This window comes from Mus musculus, chromosome 4, assembly GCF_000001635.26.
Source record: "Mus musculus strain C57BL/6J chromosome 4, GRCm38.p6 C57BL/6J".
In the NCBI taxonomy this organism is placed as follows: Eukaryota; Metazoa; Chordata; class Mammalia; order Rodentia; family Muridae; genus Mus; species Mus musculus.
In genome coordinates this window covers 149,696,017-149,702,994 of record NC_000070.6, presented here as the reverse complement: position 1 = coordinate 149,702,994, position 6,978 = coordinate 149,696,017, and the positions used below count along the sequence as shown (strand labels likewise).

Here is a 6,978-nt window from a genome sequence, read left to right as displayed (position 1 = left end):
GTAGCTGCCCTGAGGTAACCCTGCCTGTGGGCATGTGTGGGTGTCGTGGCGAAGCCGCCGGCCGTTGAGCAGAACAAAGATACTTGCTGTTTGCTGCACCCAAGAGATGCTACGGAAGTTGGCTGTCTGCAGAGGGGAAGTTCTGCTGGAGAAGGCTCTTGGGAACCAAGGGTTGCAGGCCTTTGCCAGCAGGCTCTCCACGGGGCAGCCCCCACCCTTCCGGGCTAGGACTTCTTTCCTCTCCCATCAAATGGGGCCAGAGTGCTTCCGGTGGTATCCACCTCCAGAGAGAAGGACCCACGTGAGCTCCGAGGGTGGCTTTGCTATGGCAAGTCCTTTTTGGGTTGCTTCAGATGACCCGCCATGAGCAGTTCGTTTTATTTACAGTTCAAAGGGAACCTGAGGTAGCTTCCTCTACCACACACATGACAACAGTTAAAAATAGAGAGAGAGATCAGAAACCAGAGAGGGGAAGAAGGCCGGAGGCCATGCTATCGGGAACTTGAGGAATGAGGACGGCTCTACTCAAATGTCAGATTTAGGTTTTTTTTGTTTTTTTGTTTTTTTTGGGGGGGGGGAGTGGGTACTCCGAGTGAAAAGGAGGGAGACCCTAAGTTCCTGGGGTTAAGCTCGTACTTGGGATTTTAGGAAGGTGGAATTTTCTTAGGCAAAGAAACTCACAGAGACAGCAAAGCAAGGTAGCAGGCTGGAGGAGCTGGGGAAAGTTGGCTGCTTGTTGACTGTGGTTCCTTAAAGTGACCGAGTGTCCTTTTTAATGATGAGACTTAATGATGAAGCTGATTGTCCTGGGCTGCTGTGGGGATCAAAGAGGACAATGCAAAAGCGCGGGACTGGCGCGTGGCAGCATCTTGTACGGTAAAGGCGTAAATTAGATCAGTCACCCTTTCGTACCCATTCGAAAAGGTTTTGGTATGTTTGTTTGTACATGTGTGTGAGTTTATACACGAGTGTGAGAGATGACGGTGATGATGATGGTGATGGTGATACAAACGTGAAGTTCAGAGGACAGCTTTGGGGAGTCGGTTCTCTCCACCATGAGAGTTTGGGGGGTTGGACTCAGATCTCCAGGGTTGGTAACAAACACGTTCATCCACTCCAGTTCCTAGCCAGCTTTTTGTTTGTTTGTGGCTTTTTGGGTTTTTTTGTTTTTTGTTTTTGGTTTTTTTGAAACAAGGTGTTCTGGTTAGTTTTATGTCAACTTGACACAAGCTAGTGCCATCAGAGAAGAGGGAGCCTCAATAGAGAAAATGCCTTTATAAAATCTGATTCTAGGCAAGCCTGCGGAGCATTGTCTCAATTAGTGATTGGTGTGGGAGTGCCCCGCCCCTTGTGGGTGTGGCCTATCTTGAGCGGTAAGAAAGCAGGCCCAGCCAGCCAGTCAGCAGCATTCCTCCGAGGTCTCTGCATCAACTCCTGCCCTGTGTGAGTGTCTGTCCTGACTTCCTAAGAAGACGAACAGTGATGTAGAAGTGTAAGCCAAACCAATCCTTTCCTCTTTTGTTTTTTTCTTTTGGTTTTTCCAGACAGGGTTTCTCTGTGGCTGTCCTGGAACTCACTCTGTAGACCAGGCTGGCCTCGAACTCAGAAATCCACCTGCCTCTGCAACCCTTTCCTCTTTAAGTCACTTTGGCCCTGATATTTCATCATAGCAGTAGTAACCCTGACTAAGATTAGTTGGTACCAGGATAGTGGGGTGTTGCCTTGACAGACCTGACCGTGCTTTGGGGAGGACTGTGGAAGGTCTTCACTGAGAGCCCTGTGGAACCATGGAAGTTGAGAATGTTGAGAGCACTGCCGCCGATGGAGGCCTGGCTTGTGGAATTTCAGAGGAAAGTTTAAAGGCTCTATCGGGGCTGTTTGGTGTTTTCAATGAAGATTCAGCTCTCCTGCCTAACTGGGGCTGAAGGGTCAGCTGTGGTTAAGGAGAAACTGGCAGCACTGAAGTGAAACCTTTGTGTTCCTGGGACAAAAGATGCTGGTCAGCTGGAGCTAAGAAGTGAGCATGATTAAGAAGAGGCCAGCATCCTTGAGATGAAATCTTCTGGGAACCGTTTCCTGAGAGCATAGAGAAGCTGTGGTTCAGAGTCAACCAAGGTTATACCTTGTACTGGCAGCCAAACATGGTCGTGGGAGAGTCACCCGGGTGGTACGGGTTTTGAAGGCATGGAGGGGCCGGGGAGAGCAGCTGAGGCTTGGCACTGTGAGAGGCCAAGAGAGGCCATTGGTGAAGCGCAGCCTCAATAGCAACTGAAGGCTGGGGATTAAATAGGTCATACAAGCCAGTTAGCAGCGCCCCTCCAAGGCGTTGGCATCAGTTGTCTGCCTCCAGATTCCTGTCCTGTTTTAAGTGTCTGTCCAGGCTTCCCTCGGTGATGAACAGTGATGTGGAAGTGTAAGCCATATTAAAAGCCTTTGGTCGTGGTGTTTCATTACATCAGCGGTAACCCTAAGACACAGGTTGTCATGAAGCCCACGCTAGCCTTGAACTTGGACTTGCTCTACAGCTGAGGATGGCTTTGTACTTCTGATCCTCCTGTCTCCGCCTCCTGAGTGCTAGGACGATAGGCACCTGCCACAGTGTTCAGTTTACAGTGCTGGGATAGAACCCAGGACTTTGTGCATGCCCTGCAAGCCCTCTACCAGCGGAGCCACATCCCCAGCTCCCAGCAAGGCATGTTGGAAGGAGCAAATGTATTCCTCATCTGACTGTCTGATGAAGAGTTCTGTCAGGAGCATTGTTTAAACTGCAGCCTAGCCAAAAGCAGTCCCGGGACTGGTGCTGGCACAGTCTGTGGTCTTGGCTAGCACATTCCCTGCGGTGTTCTTTTCCCGTGGCTTTGCCAGGTTCTCCTTGACTGGGGTAGAAATCTCTGACATCATCAGATCCCATAGGGTGAAAGTCAGGCTGTGAGCCTGGATGTCCTAGTGAGAAGGACATCTTGGAATAGACCAGACAGTCCCCTGAATGGGACCTGTCCCTCCACTCAACTCCTTTGGAGTCTCCAGTTATGTCCAGAGACTGCAGCCTCCATCTGAGACAGCTGGGCCCATACAATAACTTGCATCAAATCCTCTTTCCTTCCTAGACAGAAATGGAGTAGTTTCTGATGGTCCTGGTCCTGACCCTTCAGTCTCAAGAGAGGCTGGGAGCAAGGACCTGCCAGCCTCCGACCATATCACACTGTGTCTTGTGGACCTTTCTAGAAAGCTCTAGAAAAAGCCCATTCCCAAATACCCTCTGAGACTCAGGCTGGCGGTCCTATTTGTTCATAGGAGCGATCATAGCTACATCATGGGAGTGGGCTTGCTTCGTGGTGGAGCTGATTCTTAAGCATGTTGAAGGCAAAATAAGTATAATAGCAAGAACTTTCTCTGGGCATGGCGGCTCTGGCCTTTAAACATATCATTTGAAAGCTAGACACAGGTGGATCTCTGAGTTCGAGGCCAGCCTGGTCTACATAATGAGTTCAAGGAATACATAGTAAGTTTTTTTGTTTTAAAGTGCTTTAGTTCCCGGCCTGGGCTGAAAAAGATCTTGTGAGTTGAGCTAGCCTCACCCTCCCCAGGTGATTGAGAAAGGTAGGAAGCTCTGGTGATTGCAGGGAAGTCTAGTTGTCCACTCCATTTGTTTGATTATTGGAGACAGGCTCACTATGTAGCCCTGGCTGGTCTAGAAGTCACTCTGTAGAACAGGATGCCTCAAACACACAGAGATCTGCTTGGCTCTTTGTCTCCCTAGTGCTGGGATTAAAGATTGTCCCAGTACACCCAGCCAACCACTAGATATTCTTGTTTGTTTGTTTGGTTTTTGTTTTTTTTTGAGACAGGGTTTCTCTGTGTAGCCCTGGCTGTCCTAGAACTCACTCTGTAGACCAGGCTGGCTTTGAACTCAGAGACCTACGAGCCTCTGCCCAAGTGCTGAGATTCAAAGCTAGAGCAACCATGCCTGGCTAATGTTTTTAAAGGACCTTTGAGACTTGTAGGCTGTCTCTGTAAATCTTCTACACTGGCCTCTAGAGCTCCTAAGACAGTAGCCACTCACCCTGTAGTACTCTTAGCTTGTCTAGGTTTTGGTTTTGCTTTGTTGTTGTTTTCTGAGTGACTGTGGCGATGCTCAGGGCTCTCCAGACCTTTATTTGGCAGTGTGCCTTTGCATCAAGGGAAGACTTTGTTTTTGAACAGAGCTGGGGTTCGAAGGCACCTGCTGGTGCTACCCTCGCAGGGCCCGCTGGGCTTGGGGCGGGGCTGGAGAGGCGTAGAGGATCAGTTGTTTTTCCTGTTATCTGTAGAAAGGAAACAAAGTGGGAAGTGGAGTGTGCGGACTGTCAGTAGGCGGGCTGTCCCGCTGCGCGCCCCGCCTCTGGCTCACTCGCGCCTAGCCTTGGGGCTGCCAGCTCCGCCGACCCAGCTGCTGGACCGGTAAGTGCTCTCCACAGGATTTATCGCAGAAGTGTGGAGAAGACTGGATCGGAAGGTGGCGAGGAGGTTCGGGGCCGTTCTCCCACACGCTCCCAGCAGGCACAGCCAGTGCGCCTTGACTTTGGGCGCCTCCTGGCGTCTGGCAAGGGGACAGTGGATCCCTCCAAGCCAGTCTGCGGGGACCCAGGCCTGAGCTACCCTGGGGTTTAAGATGTCCTCTGTACCAGCATCTCTCTTACACCTGTCTCTGTGCGCCCCGATCTCCGGACAGGGGCTCTCCAGCGGGCAGTGAGGTCCGTATTATGTTCTAGGCGTAGTGCGGTGAGGCTGAGCCGGAGCAGGATCACCGGGTTTGGCAGTCCAGGCGTGGGGACAGGGGAGCGTCAAGATCCTCTGCACCCTGGCCTGCGGTCCTCTCAGCCTCTTCAGGAAGGGTCAGGACTGGCTAGGAGCAGACACTGACGTTTCTGGGCCCTCCTTCTCTCTCTCTCTCCTCTCTCCCCACTGCCTGTGCAGCTTGCCGCAGAGTTTTGGACCCAGGCGAGGGCTAGATCACTACAGATCTGTGGCTGAGCCTGGGTTACGGCGGCAAAACCGCCTCCAGCTTTGCATTTCCGGACTTTTTAAAAAAAAAAATACTCTTGCCGGTAAATCAGCCTGAATGGGGCTTCTTTTTTTTTTTTTTTTTTTTTTTTTTTTTAAGTTTAGTTTCCTGTTCTTATTTATACTTCCTCCTCTGCACTTCATCTTTAAGAGATAGGGAGACCAACATGACCTTATGTAGGCCCCGGGATAGGGGCATTTCCAAGGTGGCCGTCCACTTTCCTGGCGGACAGGTAGAGAATCCAGAACCCAGGATGGGGACTAATGGCAGAGGAGGTCATGGGTACTCTGGGGTGGGAGTAGAGGCTGGGGATAGGCTTTGCAATGTCAGGGTGTGAAGCGTCCACATCCCAGGGCCTTATCTAGCTCCCTTAAAAATCCCTCCAGTTTGCAGATGGAATGTGGGGTCCTCTGAGCAGCCCATTGGGTTCAGGCTCTGCCAGGAGCAGGGACCTGCCAGCTTGCAGCCTCACCAGTCAGTGGAACTTGAAGCATCAGGACTTAAAGAAGCCCTCCCCCCCTCCCCCCCCAGTGCCCTCTAAGACTTGGGACACAGTCTTCGGTGTATAGGTGTATATGGGATGAGTTGGGGGGAGGGGAGAGAGAGAGAGTTGAGAGAGAGATTGAGGTTGAGATTCCCCAGTCAGGAGTGGCTCTCTCCCTCCAAAGGGACTTGCAAAGTAAGGACGTAATCTCCGTAATCTCCGTTCTCATCCCTGACACCACAGGTTCCCAGCAGTGCTGGTTCTTGGCTGTAGAATCCTACCATAGGGACTTTCTCCTACAAACTTGCCCCATTGACACAAAAATCTGCGGGTTCCATCCCTTCTCTGCTCAGCTGCATCGGAACTGACGCTCACTAAGGTCCCACCAGAACTAGAGGCTATGCTAAGAACAAGGCAGGTAGGGAGACTACAGGCTTCTGGGGATGGGCGCGGGAGGGACTGGGGTCCACGAATAGAGGATCCTGAGTGGTTCTGGTTGCAGGGGGTTTGCGTCCTGCTTTTCTGTGTTTTTCTTCAACTGCACAGTAGGAGAGGGAAGTGAATGTACAATGTATGAAGCAATTCTCCCTTTGGCTGCTCTTTTCAAAATTACTGTTGTTTGGAGCAGTTCCTCAGTTCACCTCTGTGGGTGCAGCGCCCCAGCAAATGTCTCATTTAGATGGGACCATAAGAAAGCTTCCGTGACTCCCCAGGGAACCAGTGCTTCCCATGAGGTCTGATCCGGAAGGCGAGTGCCCCTGGAGGATGGGCAAGGAGAGGCCTGGACAGGGCACGTGTTACAGTAATGAATGACTAGCCTGGAGGAGAGCAGGAGCCTGGCTTGTTTTGGCAGTGAGAAAAACACCAGCTTTATCTGGAATCCGGCGCTCACTGCAGATCTCTGCTCAGTCCTGCTGCTCAGTCCTGCTGTTCAATGATCAGACTGAATGGTCATTGAAGTGGCTGGTGGAATTCCCCAGCCATCATAACAGAAACGCTGCCATTTTCAAGGTGGAAAAAAAACATCAACCGGGAACCTCCCTGAGCTCTCTTTGCACCCAAACACCGCGTGTGACTTTCTGTGGGGTGCGCCAGAATACAGCTCACTCTGCTCTCCCCCCAGGGCCAGGGCCGTCCCTGGGGCCTAAGAAAGTTCCCCTTCCGGTTGAATATGCATGCGAACCCTCAAGGCTTTGAGGATGGGTGAGGGTCAGGCTGCTGCTGGAGAAGGGTGCTTGGGAAGGTGCTGGCTGTGCTCTGTATGTGGCACACAACCAGGAGCTCCACTCCAGAGGGGAAAATTAATTCCATTTTCAGAGAACTGGAGGAGGAGGAGGGTAGGGAGTACTGGGAGTGGGGAACGGAGGAGAGACCCAGAAGGGGAGCACCTTGCTTGGGGTTCAGGTCCTATTGGGATGCTGTGTTGGTTCCTGTGGCAGCTGTACCAAAG

The 6,978-nt window shown here is 51.7% G+C and overlaps 1 protein-coding gene across 9 annotated transcripts in view; it reads left to right on the top strand.

The window, feature by feature from the left end:
• Positions 1-428: 428 nt before the first annotated feature.
• Positions 429-6,978, top strand: part of Pik3cd (phosphatidylinositol-4,5-bisphosphate 3-kinase catalytic subunit delta) — a 53,399-nt gene continuing 46,849 nt past the window's right edge. For 2 of the 9 annotated variants that reach the window (XM_006538643.2, XM_030253312.1), the window contains exon 1: positions 1,371-1,492. The gene's annotated coding sequence lies outside the window, so the exon portion shown is untranslated. Of the gene's footprint in view, positions 532-1,365; positions 1,493-4,286; positions 4,441-5,771; positions 5,947-6,978 lie in introns of those variants that run through there. The other 7 variants (NM_001164050.1, NM_001164049.1, NM_008840.3 and 4 more) reach the window with 6 other exon arrangements.